At 44.6% G+C, this 17965-nt stretch overlaps 1 long non-coding RNA gene across 1 annotated transcript; it reads right to left on the bottom strand.

Moving 5' to 3' along the window:
* Positions 1-11263: 11263 nt before the first annotated feature.
* Positions 11264-17298, bottom strand: LOC143443878 (uncharacterized). Its single transcript, XR_013113207.1, has 4 exons — positions 16898-17298; positions 15728-15773; positions 14477-14526; positions 11264-14338 (listed from the first exon to the last, which is right to left on the bottom strand). It is a non-coding gene; the product is annotated as an uncharacterized LOC143443878 (long non-coding RNA).
* Positions 17299-17965: the final 667 nt, after the last annotated feature.

The following is a 17965-nucleotide window of genomic DNA, read 5'->3' as shown; positions in this document are numbered from 1 at the left end:
TTACTGTTGATGCTTTTTTGCCTTTTAAAATTTTTCTTTTCTGAGTAGAAAACAGTTCACTGAATGTGAAGCTATACTTAAGAAAATTTGGAATGGTGGCACACTGTGTGAGAGAGTGTGGTATATCCAGTGACTGGCCACCTGCCATAAGCTGAAGGATGAATGGTCCTGTGTTCAAGGCTCAGAAAAGTTCTTATGGCCTAAGTCAAGTAGTCTCCTTCTCCAAATCTGTTAAATTATGTAGCTAAGTTATTGAGTATTGTGTGAGGATGTGCGCGCGTGTGCGTGCGTGTGCGTGTGCACGCACAGGCGCACAGCTCCATTGGGTACATAGGAAAGGCTTGAGAATACTAATATACTGCCTGTTCACTATTAGAATATATGAATGCAGCTAAATGATCAGTAACAACACATGGGGTTGCGAATCAGTTAGCATGATTGTCAACATAAGCATATTAAAGCTGAGACATTCACATGTCTCTAAAGCCACCAAAGGGATGTTGCCCATGGTAAGGATAAGAGCTTTCACAAATAATTCGCTGGTGCTTGTTTCTCCTTCCCAAGCAGTGCTCAAGGACAGAGCCTGTGGCCCAATGTTCTGCCCGTGGCTTTCAAGAGAGTCTCTCTTAAACTTCACATCCTGGATCATGGGATGGGGAACAAACATTCCAGTGCCATTGGCATCACTATACTATGGCTTAAAGCTCCTCTACCCTGCCACCAAAAAATAATTTGGAGTGGAGGGAGTATGGCTAATAATCAATAGGTATAATCTATGTGTGAATGAGATGATGTTTTATAGGTGTTTTTGTCATGAAGAAATATACATAAATATATAATAGATATTTTATATATTAAAATATATAAATAAAATATATAAGATATTTTATATTTTGAAACTACACTTGACCAGTTTCTATAGCTTGTGAAAGTCAGCATTATGCCTTGTAGCATACTAGAGTACAATGACCTTCACATCCTAATCCAGATACTCCTAACTTGGGTGGGTACACCAGCATCTAAGGATGTTGTCACTGATGGTCTGCATCACCACTGGTGTCCCCTTGCGCCTACTGCTCTACAAGCAGTGTACTGACTAAACGGAAAACTTTAATACCTTCAGGTACTTCCTGCTAAGTTTACTCTCTTCAACCGGTGGCATTTGAGTTCCTCTCCCCTGTTGCAGGAGGTATTTAAAAAGACAACCGGCAAGCTTCCCAGCTCTGCTGTCAAGTTCCCGCACTATGCCCAGCACCCTCAGGCCAACTCAGTACCGATGCCTGGCTGGCCAAGTGCTGGTGGGCAAAGGCCGACTGGTTTATCTTATGAAGACTCTGACTCAGAGCTCCATGATCTCTCCACCCAGCTCACTAAGTTCCCACTGGGGGGTTGCTACCACACCAGCCTCATGCTTCAAAACCCCCACGGCCTTTGTGGTGCACGTCTGGCAAACCCACACTTTGCCACCATACTTTTCATTCTGGAACCTAATAGAACCTCCACGAGAAGGAAAACACCACACAAATTTAGTTCAGAAACAATGGTAACTCAATCTCTGGACACAACAACTAGAATCCTAATCTTGTATCTATATTAAATGTAAATCCTCTGGTGGTGAATCCTAGCAGATGCACCATAGAAACTGGGAGACACTAGTACCTACATCTTGTCCTCATGCTGTCCCCATCCAAAAAGGACCCTTTTTCCTCTTCCTGTCTTCCCCTATCCAACCCGGAAGTCCCTCCTTCTTGCCCAGTGATTGGCTCCTTTATTCATTAGGGGATTGGTTTGCAAGAAGTCACCTGAGTATGTGACTCACTCTTTGTCCATAGCCACTCCCAGGAGAGCGGGAATTAGTGTCACAATGCGGGCCTCACAGAGCTGTCTACAACACTCCTCAGCCTCGGCAACACTAAAATTTGAAGAAGGTTGGCACCAGTCTCAAGTCCTTGGGCAAAAAGTAGTAAACTCTGCTTTGACTCAATATCATGTTTATCTGAAGCCACATTTGAAGGGACTCTGGCCAGCTTGAATGTGGCAAGCATGCTAGATTACATTCCTAAAGCTAGCCACCAAGGTCTATTCCCACTTCCTCCTCCTGAGGCTGACTACCAAGGTTCAGCTATCAAAGTATTGAAGTCTAGCAATCAAAAGCTCCCTCTGGCTCCCCTAAAATTAATATGCCCAATCAGAATTAAACATCTCATACTTACATGGGCCTTCCCCTCATACCTGTAAAAACTGCCATTTTCCTGTGGACTACGTCTGTCTCCTCTATCCAGTGGAAGTCATTTGTCCCACTCCAAGACAAATACCCCTTCTCCTCTCTTCTTCCCTTCCCTTTATCTCTTGTCCTCTGTTGCCTGTCTTTGCCTCTTCTTCCTTGTTCTCTGTCTGTCTGGGGCAAATATAAATCTCCTTTGCTGAGAAGTTGGTCTTGGGAGTCCTGAGCCTGTGCCATTCCTCACAAAATCTGAAAGGTTTAAGCAGTTGCTGCAGATGTGGGGACAAGAACAAAATGTAACAAATTCGCTACAGAAGGATAGCAAGGAGTTACAGTCAGCTCAGAATAGTGTTGGTTTCTCTGCTGGAGTTCGGAACATCAGCCATAAATGCCAAATGGAGTAGGATAGCATGTTATCTTTCTAGTGAAAAATTCATAAGTTACCTTTGAAAACAAAGCAGAACAAAATGTCCGCAATGGCCTCCAGATTTACAGTGTGGAGACCTGCAGAACAGACCAAAGATGAACCAGTATAGCTTTGGAGTGGCCCTGCAGATAAAATAGCCTATGTGTGAACACCAAGATCCTTCTAACAGCAGACTGCTTGTTGGTGAGCCTGAGTGTCCTCCTCTATAAACAGTATTAATAGTATCTTCCTCAGTTTACAAAATTGTTTCAGTCATTAGGGAACCATGATGAAAACTGGGGATTGACTCAAGAACAAACTTTGGCTACAGTGCTATATTCACTTCATCATAAAACATCTTGGTCCCTCTACTGAGCAACCTGCATACATTTTGGGGGGATATTTAAATACTATATTCCTCTGTTTTTCATTCTTTTCTTCTGTTATGATGATTACAAGCCTGGGCTATATTAACCCCATCTCAAAACAATAATGAATTGATACTGACATTCTCAAACTCCCCCATTTCTTCCTTATCACTGAGGACCCTCCACACAAAGCTTTCTTGGTGGTTCAGCTCTCTGTGCATGATATATATGCCTGATGCCCTCAGAAGTCAGAAAAGTATATCAGATCCTCTTGGACTGAAATTACAGATAGTTCTGAGTTGCCCTATGGGTGCTAGGAATTGAGCCCAGGTCCTTTAGAGAGCAGACAGTGTTCTGAACCACTGAGCCTTCTTATCAGATACCCTGCCCCCAATCCATCCATCCATCCATCCATCCATCCATCCATCCATCCATCCATCCATCTATTCATCCATCCTTTCTCTCTCTCTCTCTCTCTCTCTCTCTCTCTCTCTCTCTCTCTCTCTCTTTCTCTCTCTCATTTATTTAGGAGTATACAAACTCTTACCTCCCATAACCCAACCACAAAGAACATCACCATATAGTCTTAGAAGCCTATTGCCAAGACATTCCAGCCTCTTTGATGCTACTACCAATGTTTTTGAAAAGTGTTAATTTATGACTTTGCTCACAATTTCTGTAAAAAGCTTCATGAATCAGCTACCATGTCAAAACATGGAATTTGAGGTAAGTGGAGTCTGTGATACCAAGCCACTCGTCGTTCATATTTGGGTCCAGTATAAACTTTGTTACTCCCTTCGAAGTAAGAGATGTGTTTTCTGTATCATAGAGAAGTATGCTAATCTAGCCTGTTTCTCCCTACCAGTCCCACTTTGGAAGGGCTACTGGAGTGTCCTAGTTCTATTTTGGTTGCTTTGATAAAATACACTGACAAAGACAATTTAAGGGAGTGTGGTGGTCTGTTAAGAATAGCCCCAGAGGCTCATATATTTGAATGCTTAGTTATCAGGGAGTGGCACTACTTGAGAAGGAATAGGAACTATGGCCTTGTTAGAGTTAGGTGTGGCCTTGTTGGAAGAAGTGTGTCACTGGCAGGCTAGTCAATCTCTCTCCCCTCTCCCTCTCCCTCTCTCCCTCTCCCTCTCCCTCTCCCTCTCCCTCTCCCTCTCCCTCTCCCTCTCCCTCTCCCTCTCCCTCTCCCTCTCCCTCTCCCTCTCCCTCTCCCTCTCCCTCTCCCTCTCCCTCTCCCTCCCCCTCCCCCTCCCCCTCCCCCTCTCCCTTCCCCTCCCCCTCCCTCCCCCCTCTCTGTTTTCCTATCTCCTCTCTTCTCTCTCTCTCTCTCTCTCTCTCTCTCTCTCTCTCTCTCTCTCTCTCTCTGTGTGTGTGTGTGTGTGTGTTTCTCCCCTACCCCTGCTAATCCAAGTGTAGAATTCTCAGTTACTTCTCCAGCATCATGTCTGACTGTGTACTGCCATGCTCCCTGACATGCCAATAATGGACTAAATCGTTAGCAAGCTCCAGCTAAGTGTTTTCTTTTATAAGAGGCGCCTGGTCATGGTGTCTCTTCACAATAGAACATTGACTAAGGGCCTGGTCCAGCCTGGCCTTGATAGGGTGGGAATGACATGGTTTGTCCCTGGAACATGGGCAAAGGGGCATGGGTCTCCACAAGTGTGATGGCTGCTGTAGTTGTAAGGCTTGTTTGTATTATAATGCACATATTTTCACATTCTTCCTTCAAGGAATGGCCTCTCTCTTATCAGTAATGACTTCATAATAATCAGAGACAGCATGAGTCTGGGAAGTGAAGGTATGGCTAATGTCTTTAGCAAAATGGTAAATGCTGGGACCTTCAGTACAGCCCTTAAGGCTACGGGAAAGAACTCTGAAAACATGAGTTAAAAAATACATAATTTCTTAACAAAATATAAGGATGCAATATGAATTATATAAGGAACTTCACAAATCTAAGGAAGAAAAGCAGCTACACTGTGAGCCAACTTGTCAGAAAAACACTAAGAAAGGAGATAAAGAGATTTAGGGAGTGCTGATTACAGGAGATCCATCCCAGCTAAGTTTTGTGTTTGTGCTTACAGAGGCAGACAGATTTCTGAGTTCAGGGCCAGCCTGGGACAGAGGGAATTTAGGTCCAGCCTAGGCATGGTAAAAATGCTAATTTCAGAGCAGGGTCCCACCCAGCTAGTTTATCAGTCTATGCTTAACAACGGCAGACAAATTTCTGAATTCTTTTGCAAAGTTTAAAAAAAAGTGTGCTTGCTGTCTTCTGATAATCAAGAAGCTGGGGTCATGGGATACTGATTCAAGGGACGGAACCTGGAGTAATGACTGAATTGATAGGTAACTAAAACCTGAGCTTTTGATCTGCAAGAGATGAGCTATCCAGAGAATTTTTAGAATAGCCAGAGAAAACTGCTTGAAGAACTGTCTCAAACAGAACATAGAGAGAGCAATCTGGAAAACTGTCTTAGGCAGAAAATAAGATGCCAGCTTGGACACATGATTTAACTTCAAGTCAGTTGTTTCACCACTCTCAAACACCCCTTATCTCAGAACCCCTCTCCAAGCTGAGAGTGGTCCTTGACCACTAATACAGAAAGAAAGGGTTTATTTTAGCTCACAGTTCCAGATGACAGTCCATCACTGTGAAGCTGCCTGTCTCATCTACATTCAAGAGCAGAGGGAGAATGAATAGAATCATGCTAGTATTCTGCTATCTTTCTCTACTTTAGATCCCAAACCTAGGGAATGGTGATACTTACAGTGGGCTGGGTCTTCCCATATCAAATGATATATTCAGATAGTCCATCACAGGCCAATCTGATTTAGACAACTTCATCAGGACTCTTTTCTGGGTGATTCTAGGTTGTGACAAGTTGGCAATTATAACCATCATAAAGAAGCTGGTTTCTTTGTTGCTTCAAGCCATCTCCCACATCCAGTTTGCTCTCTAGTTTTCAGGGGAAGGTATATGGTAACTGGATTGAAAAGGAAGAGATGTAATATCGGAAAGAAGTGAAAATTTCTGTGGCTTATTCAACCCAAAATCAACTTTAGGTTGGGAGATAAAATTGTTTGGTATTGGGGTTTGGTTGATTGGTTGGTTGGCTTTAATCAGCTGCCTTTGGTCCCTGGGTCTGAATAGCAGTGTCCCAAAAGGAAAAGTTCTCCATCATTTTGAAAATTACGTCTTACCTTTTTGCAGAGAAAACTCATTATGATAAACCTAGCAGGAATGCATTCAGCAGCAAACTCGCCCTATCCTGTGGCATGAGCTGTGCTTTCTATAGTTAACTCTAAATGCTGCAGCTCCACACTCATTTGGCTCCAGCAGCTGGGGATTCAGTCACTTTCCTTAATAACTCAGAGTCATTAAAAACTGAAGATGACTTATACAATGGGAAATAGACTTAGGCCTGTTCCAGAGCTTGGCAGGAAGAAAAGAAGGCTTCTATTTTCAAGTACCTGTGCTGTGGAGCTGACAGGCTGATTTTCGACTCTGATGAATCCAGCGCTCTAAGGAATGAGACCAGCCATGCACACTCAAGAGCACTAGAGTATTACCTGCACACAGCTGCAAATCCAGGATCACACACACCAAACCACTGCTGGTAAAATGGTAAAATGCTGGTGCTGGTGCTGGTGCTGGTGCTGGTGCTGGTGCTGGTGCTGGTGCTGGTGCTGGTGCTGGTGCTGGTGCTGGTGCTGGTGCTGGTGCTGGTGCTGGTGCTGGTGCTGGTGCTGGTGCTGGTGCTGGTGCTGGTGCTGGACTCCTCAGCATGAACACTCCAGAGCTCTGGAAGGCTGCCTGCAAGCCTGAAGATATATTGCAGAAACCAGGGGCTTCATAATGTAAGCAGGGGAGAGAAGTCAGAGCTGTGTGGTTTGATGCTTGTAAGTTCTGGAAATAGAAATTAACCTAGTGCTAAAAAGAACAGAGGAAAGAACAAAGGAAACTCCATCCCTGCTATGGTCAATTTTTATACTGTTGGTATAGGAACTGGCACTAGTTTTGCAAGAAGCATATCAGTTGTTGAGAGCACACACTACACTAGTCAGCTCAGGGGATCTGAAGCCAACTTGGCTAATTTATGACCTTGGACACCTTCTCTTATTGGGTTTCTTGGTATCTGTTATCTCCCACACCTCCTCACTGTAAGCCACAAGTTCATTTGCAGGGAAAGAGGAGGAAGATGATGGGAAGGAAGAAAGGCCTCCACAGGAAGGTAGACCCAGGCCTTGACCTTGCTCAGCTCACAGGGGGAGGCCAGAAGAAAACTAAAGTCCTAAGGAAGCACCCTGTCTCCTCCCTGTCTTACCTTTCTCTGGACACTTGAATCATGAACCTCTCTGCACCTGCACTGAGCTGAGACAACAGTCAGAATCCTGCTCTTCCAGAAGACAGACATTCATTCACTTTGTAAGCCAGGAGACTTAGGACAGACCTTTCTTCTGTGTCAAGGTCTGCTGTCTTCTGAGTAAGCTGCAAGCCAGTGTTCAATGGCACAGCTCCCGTGTGTGCTCCACAAACACAGCTTCTCTCTTGGGAGAGGGATTGAGCTGCCCCGAATTCTTGATGTTTCTATCCACACTCAGCTACTTCCTCACTTCCTTCAGCTCCTTTTGTCACTAGTCCTACTGTTTGCAACTTACCTGTGCCTGGAGATGGGGAGGGCTCTGTTCCTAGCACTCAATAAACTTGCTTGAGCTCATTTCTTTTATACTACCTTGTCTAGAAAACTGTCCTAGCAACAAAACAACATAAAGTATGATATCTTCATTCTCCATATGTGTGTACAGGATCTCTTTAAAATGTGTGTGTGTGTGTGTGTGTGTGTGTGTGTGTGTGTGTGTGTGTGTGTGTATGTCTATAAACCAGTCAGGAAACAAGTTGAAGAAATTGGTTTTTATTCCCTTCCATCATGTGAGTCCTGAGGACTGAACTCAGGTCATAAAGTTTGATAATATCTACAGTTACCTGTTAAGCCATCTCGCTGGCCCCACGTGTATAGTCTCTCTATCAGTTATTAACCATAGCCACCCCAGAAAGGAAAGACCATCCCCACTCTGTATAAGAAAGCCAACACAGGGGTATATAACTTGCTTTAGACTTCCTCAAGATGGAGGAAGGATTTGAATGGGTATCAGTCTGACTCTACAGCCTTGCTTTTACACAACTCCATGTTCCCTGACAATTCTAGCTTCATGTGACCAGGTAGGACTCTCCATATCTCTGTACTCTGAGAGAGAGAGAGAGAGAGAGAGATACCACAGCCAGTGACACAACCAGTGTTTCCTTGCCAAAAGCAGATAATGCAAATTGTCTCCAGATCTGTTAGGCAAAAGTAAAGTTCTTTGACACCATTTACATCCTCTTCTTGTGAAAGTAGGTTTTCTCACTCTCACTTAGAAAAGAGACTTCTCATTCGGCCCCCCCCCCAAAAAAAACAACAACAACAACAACAACAAAAAAGTAGGCAAAAATCCAAGTGACCTCACACAGCTGGTCATCAGTGTGCCACAGTTTAACCTTCCCAAACTCTGGAGAGAAGGTGGGAGGATCTGGGTTTCCCAATTGGGAAGGAGACCTGTGCAGTGAAGAATACTTCAAGGTCACCTGGCCCAACATCCTGCCCTCATCTGCCAAGACTTCTTCCCATGGGGTTCTCTGCTGAACACTGTCTCAGAGCAGCTTCTTCCTGAGACGGGACTTTAAGACACATCTCATGTTTTTGGGTGCCCCCTAGCCTGTTCACTATGTGCCAGGCTAGAGACTTCTCCTCTCACCTTACTTGCCACCCACTGAATAGTGTGCTGAATCCTCTCTCCAAGGATGCTCCTCCCACCTGCCTTTCATGTGCTGCAAACAGTGGCTCCGATATCTACCTGAATCCCACTCTTTCCTGCCTGGCTTCTCACCACCCATCCAGGTGCCTCTCTTCATACCCACATGATGTGGGTGTCTTTATTGTGGGCATCTTCCTTGACATCCTTCAACTTGAAGGCCTTTAGTAGCTGTCTTGTCTGATGCTTGGTAGCATGATGGTAAAAGCATTCCCCATGCTCTGGGTGGGAGCTGCTCTGTACAACATGACAATCCTATCTAGGTAATCCACATAGTAACCCTATTGTAGATTAATTTTCATGTATTTTATGGAGCATTGTGAGATTCATGGAGATCAAACAATGCTGCTGCTAAATCATAGTCATGAATCATCTGGACTGAATCTGTAGCATCTTGTCCTCTAACCCTCTTCTGTAGTTCCATGTTCCAAGCAGTGTGTATGCATGCGCATGTGTGCATGTGTGTGTGCGTGTGCATGTGTGTGTGTGTTTCAATACCTTAACCATTTAAGCATATAGTGCAAGTAGGCCAAAGTCTATTTACTTTGTGCAACCCATTGTCAGAAAGTTCCTGCCTTGCAGAACTGAACCTTTCTACTCATTAAACAACTTCCCATTTCATCCACCCCACGTGAGCTGACGACCCTTCTACCCTCACATATGGTATTTGTCTATTTTTCTTAAATTCACTTAATTCAGTGCCCTCAAAGTCCATAATGAGTCAGAATTCCCTCCTCTCTTAAAACTGACTGTTATTCCACTAGGCCTTTATTTTAGCATCAATGGGCAAGGTCAAAACATCTTGTTCTTTACCATCTTTGTTATTCCACAGCACAGGTTTGTTCAAGGGTAAGCTCTGCAAGGAGACTGCTTCTGGGCTCTAGATAACAGGTTCCCCCATTGAAGCCATGATAGACCTTGGAAGAGAGTTGAGCTGATGGCCTCTCAGGGCATCAACAGTAGTGTAGGCATTCCCACTTTGAACCAGAATCCCTGAGAGCAGGAATCTCCCACCTGGCAGCTGCTCTAGTTAAAATAACCTTCACAGAGTCTTCAAAGCAGCCCCATGCTTCAAGACTCAGTTGGTAATACCCAGCCCTGATTCACAGCCCATTCTAAGCCAGGGACAAAAGGAAGGATCAGAGAGGAGTGGGGTGGCAATGGTACAAGCAGATGAGTGAAGAAAATGGGGCGGCTGGGACACGAGCTCCAAGCTGGCATCCTCCCTACTTTTGTGAGCCCACTGAGAGGACAGCTATTACCTTGACGGGACATTTTGGTGTTTGTCCCACCAGAAGAAGTAAGATTTATTTCCAGAAGGAGGTGTTTGTAACTTTTTTTTTAAAATCAGAGATGATTGTATGTTGAATTATATCCAATGTACTTACAATTAGGAACACGTTAGTTTTCTTTTTGAGAAATTGAAGGGATGAATTAAATTAAAAACTCCCCTCATAGTACGAATATGCCTCACCATCTCAAATTCTTACGTTTCTCAAATAAGTTGTAGAAGGCTTTAAGTACACCACAGGATACAGCCATGGGGTTTTACTTAAAAGTCTTACATGTTTTCATGACAGCTAAGACTGTCTTAGAGTAACTGTACATATCTCTTTAAGTTCTGAGGTTTTAGGTTAGCTGAGTCTACTTTGTAATGTAAAAAGCATTTTCCTGTGCCTTAAAGTAGCTCATCTACTGAGAGTATTCCCCGAAGAAAACTTTAAAAGATCTATTTCCAAACTCGATGCCATATCCTTTTGGAGTGAAATCTTTGATAATGTTGTCACTTGATTTCATGGTGACTGCTATGTGTAAATTTTTTACTTTTGAAAAAGTGGGTATTTCTTTAAGTGTGTGTGTGTGTGTGTGTGTGTGTGTGTGTGTGTTTATGGGTATATGTTTGCGGGTTTGTGCAAATGGAAATATTGCCTTTAGGAACTGGAAGAGGGAGGGCATCAGGGATCCTCTGGAGCTATAGGGCGTTGTGAATCACACAATGTAGGTCCCAGAAATTGCATTCCGCTCCTCTACAGAAGCAGCACACGGCCTTAAACACTGATCCTTCTCTCCAGAATTAATTCTCTAATTCTTCACTCAACCGGGATAATCCATAGTTTTCTTAAAAATCATTCACTTCTTATAGTTCAATAAAAGTATTGAATCATAAAACAGTATTTGTTCACCTTTATGCTTTACCCTCTATATGGTAGGATTGTTGTTGCTGTTCGTTACTTTTCCTGTTGCTGATAAGGTTTTCTAACAGGAGGAACAAGGGAGAGTTTGTTTTGGTTTATAGTTCCGTAATGTAGTCCATCAAAGGGAGTGTCTTAGTTAAGGTTTTATTGCAGTGAAGAGACACCATGACCACAGCAACTCTTATAAAGGAAAACATTTAATCTGGGCTGGCTTATAGTTCCAAGGCTTAGAGTACATTATCATCATGGCAGGAAGCATGGTGGCATGCAGGCAGGTGTGCTATAGAAGGAACTGACAGTTCCACAACTGAATCCCCAGGCATCAGGAAAAGACTGTGAGCCACTGGCCTAGCTTAAGCATCTGGGACCTCAAAGCCCATCCCCACAGTTCCTCCAGCAAGGCCACACTTCCTAATACTGTCATGCCCTACCAGCCTAGGGGACCACTGTCTTTCAAACCACCACAGGGAGGAAGGTGTGGCGGTGAGCAGGAGGCAGTCTGCCACACTGTAACCACAGTCAGGAAGCAGCTACAGAGTGTTGCCTTTCTCCTTTTCATTAGGTCCCCCAGTCCTTTATGTTGTACCACCCATCCCACATTTAGAGTGAGTCTTCCTCCATCAACTAATTGAGAAAACCCTTAACAGGCATATCCAAAGACTCACTTTTTATGTAACTTTAGGTCCTCGTCAAGCTAACATTCAATATTAACCATCACAATTGCATACATTTCCATTGCCAATTTTGTGTATTTTGGGCAAACTGAGAGGTCTGTCACCTGGTTTTTGTTTGCTTGTTAGTTCACTGTTATTATTGGCAGTGGGAAGGTCATCTCCCTGTTGTTCGATGCTTTGATTTCTCAGCATTCTGTCATACTCATCTCTAACTCTGCAGCTGCAGGTTTAGTGAAAATTTCAATAGGGGCTCACTTTTGGGATAAACTTCAATTCTATTACCAGCCTCGGTTTTGGCTGTTTTCCTGTGTGTCTGGGAAAGCTGTCTTACTCTGCTCATCCAATAGCACTGAAGGATCCTTTCACTTCCAGCCCTGTTTTCAAAATAAAAAAGAGCAGTGTTTTTCTGCCCCAATGCTTGGCAGCATGCTGGAGAATGCCCAGTCTTCAGTACAGCCTGAAGTCTGGTTCTATCTGCTCTAGGAGAGAGCCATAGTCATCAAAGTCTGTGGCAGGTGCTCTCACTTTAGGTTGTGAGAAAAGACATTCCACCATTGCATTCTCTGAGTATTATGTAAATACCTGGGCTGGACTGGAGGTTAAACTCTTGTTCTCATTCTAACCAAACTATTTTTTTCTCCTGAACTCCAAAGTGTCATCTCATTTACTTCTTATAATGACCCTACCAGGTAAATGGTATGAGTTCTCAGTCTGTGGAGGAGGAGTTCGCACATAGTGGGCTGAGCCACTGCTCCCACTGTATATTCCCAGAGGTGGTGAGCACAACCTATGTTTCAGGGATCTAGTAAGACACCCCATTCTCAACACTCCCGTGCTTAGACTCCTCCCTACTTTAAAAAAAAAAAAAAGTCTCCTTTAAAACCAGAAGAAAGGTAGATTCCCTAAAAGAAGAAATGACGATTTACCTTAGAGGCGTGGGCAATGGCAGAAATGTGGATAGCAAGACAGGTTCACCTAGGAGGGGCCATTCTCTACACTGGTAAACAAGCACAGAAGAACAGGGATGCCCTGGTTACCAAGTAGCTCTCCATTTCTCTGCTGCTGGGCTACGCTCCTTCCTGAAGATGACCTCTGCATGGGTGACACATGGCTCCCTGAAGCCTGAAGCTCACTGTCATAGTTCACTCACCAAAGAGAAAAAGTTGCCTCTGTGCAGCCTCCTCTGGTACACAGAGGACCTTGGTCCAGTTCTAGATGGGGTCTCAGGATGTAACTTTGGAAGAAAGAGGAGAGAAGTAAGGGACCAGGATCTTAAGGATGAACATTTCCTTAGGACAATGGCAGAGAACCAGGGAAGTATTAAGTCCAGGGCAGAGACAATGGAAGGTATGTGTAGAAAAGACAGCTTCCCCAAAAAGTGATGTTTGCTGAGTGACAGCCAGTGTAGAGTGATGGGCTGGTGAGGGAGTGTGCCAAAGCTGCCACTTACCACCTGTGTAACCCAGGCAGGACCTGTGTGCCTGCTAACATTAGGAGACCTGGTACCCGAGACCATTCTTGCTTTCAGACTTCTTGAAAGGAAGGGAAATAGCAACTAAGCCCTTGGCCTTGTCATTCCTTCTGGGAACACTTACAAGTGGTTGTCATGGTAACACACAGCTTTTTTTCAAGCCCAAAGTCTGGCTGGTAGTTAACTATAGTAGGTACTGTCAGTCTCAGGGCCAAAGGGCTTTCTAAGAGGGGGGACCACTGCACACACCGGGCTTCTGTCCAGTGGAGGCTTTGAGCTGGGTCATTCCCAGATCACTTGGATCTCTGTTGCTGCTCAAAGCCCTCCACTTAGAGAATGGCTTTGGAGAGTGACTAAAAATGAGGTCCAGATAGTCCCAAGCTTGCTGAGCCACTTTTCTCATCCATCCCAGCCATGCAGAGTGGCTGAGATCCAGGACAAAAAAAAAAAAAACCCCAGCCATTCCCATCCATTGTGTCAATGCCTTGCATAGTCTGCAAGGTTCTCCCTAAGCCTTGGATCTATACAATAACTTCCTCATTCCTCGGGTGAGGACACAGAGGCAGGAGGGGTCAAGAGACACTGCTAGGATGTCCACTCATATGTAGTAAAGCTGGGAATGGAACACTTCTACATTGGATCCCATCCTCCAATCACCACTGTGATCACCATCCTCCAATCACCACTGTGCATACCATGGGAGCTTCTGGGCCATGTGCTTCTGAAGGATTCTCTTGTGTCTACCTCTCACGTGCCTTCAGAGGTACTAAGATTGCAGATTATTTGCTACCTATCTGGCTTTCCATGTTTTCTGAGATCCAAACTCAGATTTGGATGGGAGGGAAATCTGGATGGTGATGGTATGGTCCAGTGAGTGGGTCGTGATGTACAGGTAGCCTTGGCACATAATAGAGGTTACACAGGCTTCTGAGCCAGGCAGTACACAGCCAGGTAGATATACATGTTCCTGAGGATTGTGCTCTGGAGAGTCCAGGTTGAGGAATCCTCAGAAGGTGCATTGTTGTTCTGTACTCCTCTCTGTGGGCAGAATGAATGCATCAGTCCCCTGATACGTCGAGGGACACTGTTTGAACAGGACCTTGCATAGATCTCTCATCAATAAGAACTGAGTTTGTGGCTATGAAAAGGAGGACAGTAATGGTTAGTATTGATAGTCAGGTTGACAGAACCTAACATCTCTGAAAAGACACACTTCTGGACATGTGTATCTGTGAGGAAGGTTCTACAATGACTTAATTGAAATGAGAAGACTTACCCTACACGGCAAGTTGTCAGTAGTATCATTACAGGAGCTGGGATCCTGAACTGAATAAAAACAAGAGAGAAGGAGGGAGGGAGTAGGCTGAGTGATGTTCACTTTTCTGCTGCTGCTGCTTTAAAAAAAAAATTATTTATTTATTTATTTATTTATTTATTTATTTATTTTACATTCCAACTGCAGTTTCCCCTCCCTCTTCTCCTCCCTATCTTCCTCCTACCTCATCCACTCCTCCTCCATTTCTCTTCAGAAAAGGGGAAGAATGTACCAGGGTGACCCTAGCTAAAAGTCCTAGCAATGAGGATATGGAGCCTGAACTGGCCATCTCTTGTAACCAGGCAGGACTTCCAATGGAGGGAGCAGCACAACAACTCAGCCACAAAACCTTCGACCTACAATTTGTCCTGCCTTCAAGAAGTACAGGGGTAAAGATGGAGCAGAAATTAAGGGAGTAGCCAACCAATGGCGGGCCAAGCTTGAAACCCATGCCATGAGAGGGAGTCCACTACTGTCACTGTTAATGATATTCTGGTATACTTGCAGACAGGAACCTAGAGTAATTATCATCAGAGAGGCTTCACTCAGAAACTGATGGAAATATATGCAGAGCGACCCACAGCCACACATTAAGTGAAGCTTAGGGGATCCTGTCGAATATGGGGAGGAAGGACTGAAGGAACCAGAGAGGTCAAGGATACCACAAAAACCCCTACAGAATCAACTAATCTGGGCCCATAGATGCTCACAGAGACTGAATCGTCAGCCAGGGAGCATGCGTAGGACTGAACTAGGCCCTCTTTACATATGTAACACTTGTGTGGCTTGGTCTCCATTTGGAACTCCTATCAGTGGGAACAAGGTTGCCTCTCACTCTATTGACTGCTTTTGGGACCCTTTCCCCCTACTGGGCTACCTTGTCATGCTTCAGTAGGAGACGTGCCTAGACTTACTGAAACGATATGCCAAGGCTCAATGGTATCCACTCTTCTGCTTCTTGACAATGGACGGACTGTGACTAGCCGCTTCAAGCTCCTGCCCCCATGCCTGCCCTCCTATATGACAGACTGCACCCTGGAACGGCCGTAATAGGAACCCAAATCAACCCTTTAGTCACTTCTGCCAGGGATCTAGCCAACAAGCAGCATAGTATAATTTTATCCCCAGCAGCTTACAGGGACAAACAACTTAGTTCCCAGCTTGGCTATAAATCAGAGCAAGATTATTGAGGGTGGGGGGAGGTCTACTAACCTCTCTCCTCAGTTTGCATGAACGAGTTTCAGAAGATTTAAGGAACCTGTGGAATTAATCAGCGTACATGTTATGCATACGGAAGAAACAGAGGCAGAGAGGATCGACGTACAAATAGATGCCTTGATAAATGATCTCCATAGTTCCAGGACAGCCAGAGTTACATCACACACACACACACACACACACACACACACACACACACACACACACACACACACACGAAGCCAATCATTTTTATTTTTAAAACTAGGAGGAAAAAGAGAATAGAGAAGTTGAAAAACAAGAAGGAGGAAAGGAGGACTAGGTGAGAGCAGAGAAGAGGGAGAAAGGGAGAAAAAAGAAAAAGAGGAGAGAGCCAGAGACAGAAGGTGAAAAGGAAGGAATTTCTTAAAACCCCCAGGAGATGAAGGAGAAAAGAGATTTCACAGGCTTGCTCTCTGGCCCCCATATGATTTGTGTCATATCAGTACACCACACACACACACACACACACACACACACACACACACACACACACACACACGAAAGAGAGAGAGAGAGAGAGAGAGAGAGAGAGAGAGAGAGAGAGAGAGAATTTTTGAAGAACTGTGGGCCTTGAGAGGTGATGAGGTCATGAGAGGAGAGCCCCCTGGTGGGATTAGCATCCATCTAAGGAGAGACTGAGAGAATTTATGGATCCCTTCCCAAGTAAGAATACAGTCAAATTGTCTATGAAGACTTCAAAGCGATATACACTGAATTCTGATGTATGGAAATCTATATGTCACCCATCCCTGTGTATTACTGAATTGGCTGAACAGACAGCATGCTTGCTACATAGACAGAAATGTGCTTTGTTAATCAGCCTGCCCCTTTAGGATGTGCCTTTTTCCTCCACTCCAGACCTTTAGAAAGTGCACCTACTGAGCTAGCTACTTTGGTGGTGGCACAAACAATGGCATTTCTCAACCTCCCTGCCCTCCTGCGGAGAGTAGCCTTGCCTACCTAAGCAAACTCTGTTCTAGGAAACAAAAACATTTGGGGGGAGGGGCGGCGGCAGGGGACTATTGCTTTTAATGCCTTTCAAGCGTCTGGTGAGATTCAGAATAAAGCCTACTACTGTGAAAGAAAGTAGGAAATAAAAGGCATTTTTATTACCCTGGGCTTTGCCTTGTTCGAGATACCTACCTTTCCATTGTGAACCATAGACCTTCTGTGTGTCTTGGCAGGATGAGTTGCCGGTGATTTCCTCCCGCAGACCATCTGGGTGCCAGAGCCATCTTTATAGGAATGCTTACTCGGTGGAAAGGGAGTTGAGGAGCAGCCTGGAACTCTTTTCAGCAGGCTGTTTTATGCATGTGAGGCAATTACTTCTGCAGGAAGCGGGAGGAAGATTTACAGCGTCTAGGATTGCAGAGCCCTGTTAATATTGCATCATAAAACCCGGTGTCCAGAACACAGCTTTGGCGGAAGGCAGTGGCAGGGCTCTCTGGAGCCCTTGCTGGACACGACACAGTCTGCTTCCCAGACCTGAAGCAGGAGGAAGGAGTATGCCCATTGCTCCTCCGCGCAAGGGGAATGACACCCGCCTCAGGGAGATGAGGCTGAGGAGTAGTAGGACCTGAAAGTCTTGCGCTGCCAGAGGGAGGGGAAGGGCACTTCGGAAACTTCCCTAAAGTTGGGTTAAATGGCAATTAAAATCTTTCAGCCTTCACTTGAATTATTTGCACTCTGTTTGGTCTTTCTATAAATGGGTCCTCACTATCTTGGAAAAAAAAATAGGAATTCTCATCAGAGACATAGGGGAAAGTTTTGTTATATCCCTACTCTTGTTAGGTTTTGATTGCTGTAAAGAGACACGGTGACCAAGGCAACTCTTATAACTCTACATGTTATTCAGAAAGCCAACAGGAGAAGACTGGGTCCCATGTGGCTAGGAGAAGGGTCTCAAAGCCCACACCCACAGACAGTAACATGCTTCCTCTAAGGAGGCCACAGTTCCTAATAGTGCCACTCCCTGGGCTAAGCATATTAAAACCACCACAGATACTATGTGCCAACTAAGCCTAACATACCATAGTTCCCCCTAGTACTTAAAATTGGCTTCAGGAACATTTCTATCCTCATTGATAGGTAGAATATAGAGAATCAGAGGTCCCAAGTACTTGCTGAAGGACATTCTGCTAATTAAGGGATATCTTAGTTAGGGTTTCATTGCTGGGAGGAGACACCATGACCACAGCAACTCTTATAAAG

This window comes from Arvicanthis niloticus, chromosome 11 (assembly GCF_011762505.2).
Source record: "Arvicanthis niloticus isolate mArvNil1 chromosome 11, mArvNil1.pat.X, whole genome shotgun sequence".
NCBI classification, from domain to species: Eukaryota; Metazoa; Chordata; class Mammalia; order Rodentia; family Muridae; genus Arvicanthis; species Arvicanthis niloticus.
This window is presented reverse-complemented; position numbering and strand designations above follow the sequence as displayed.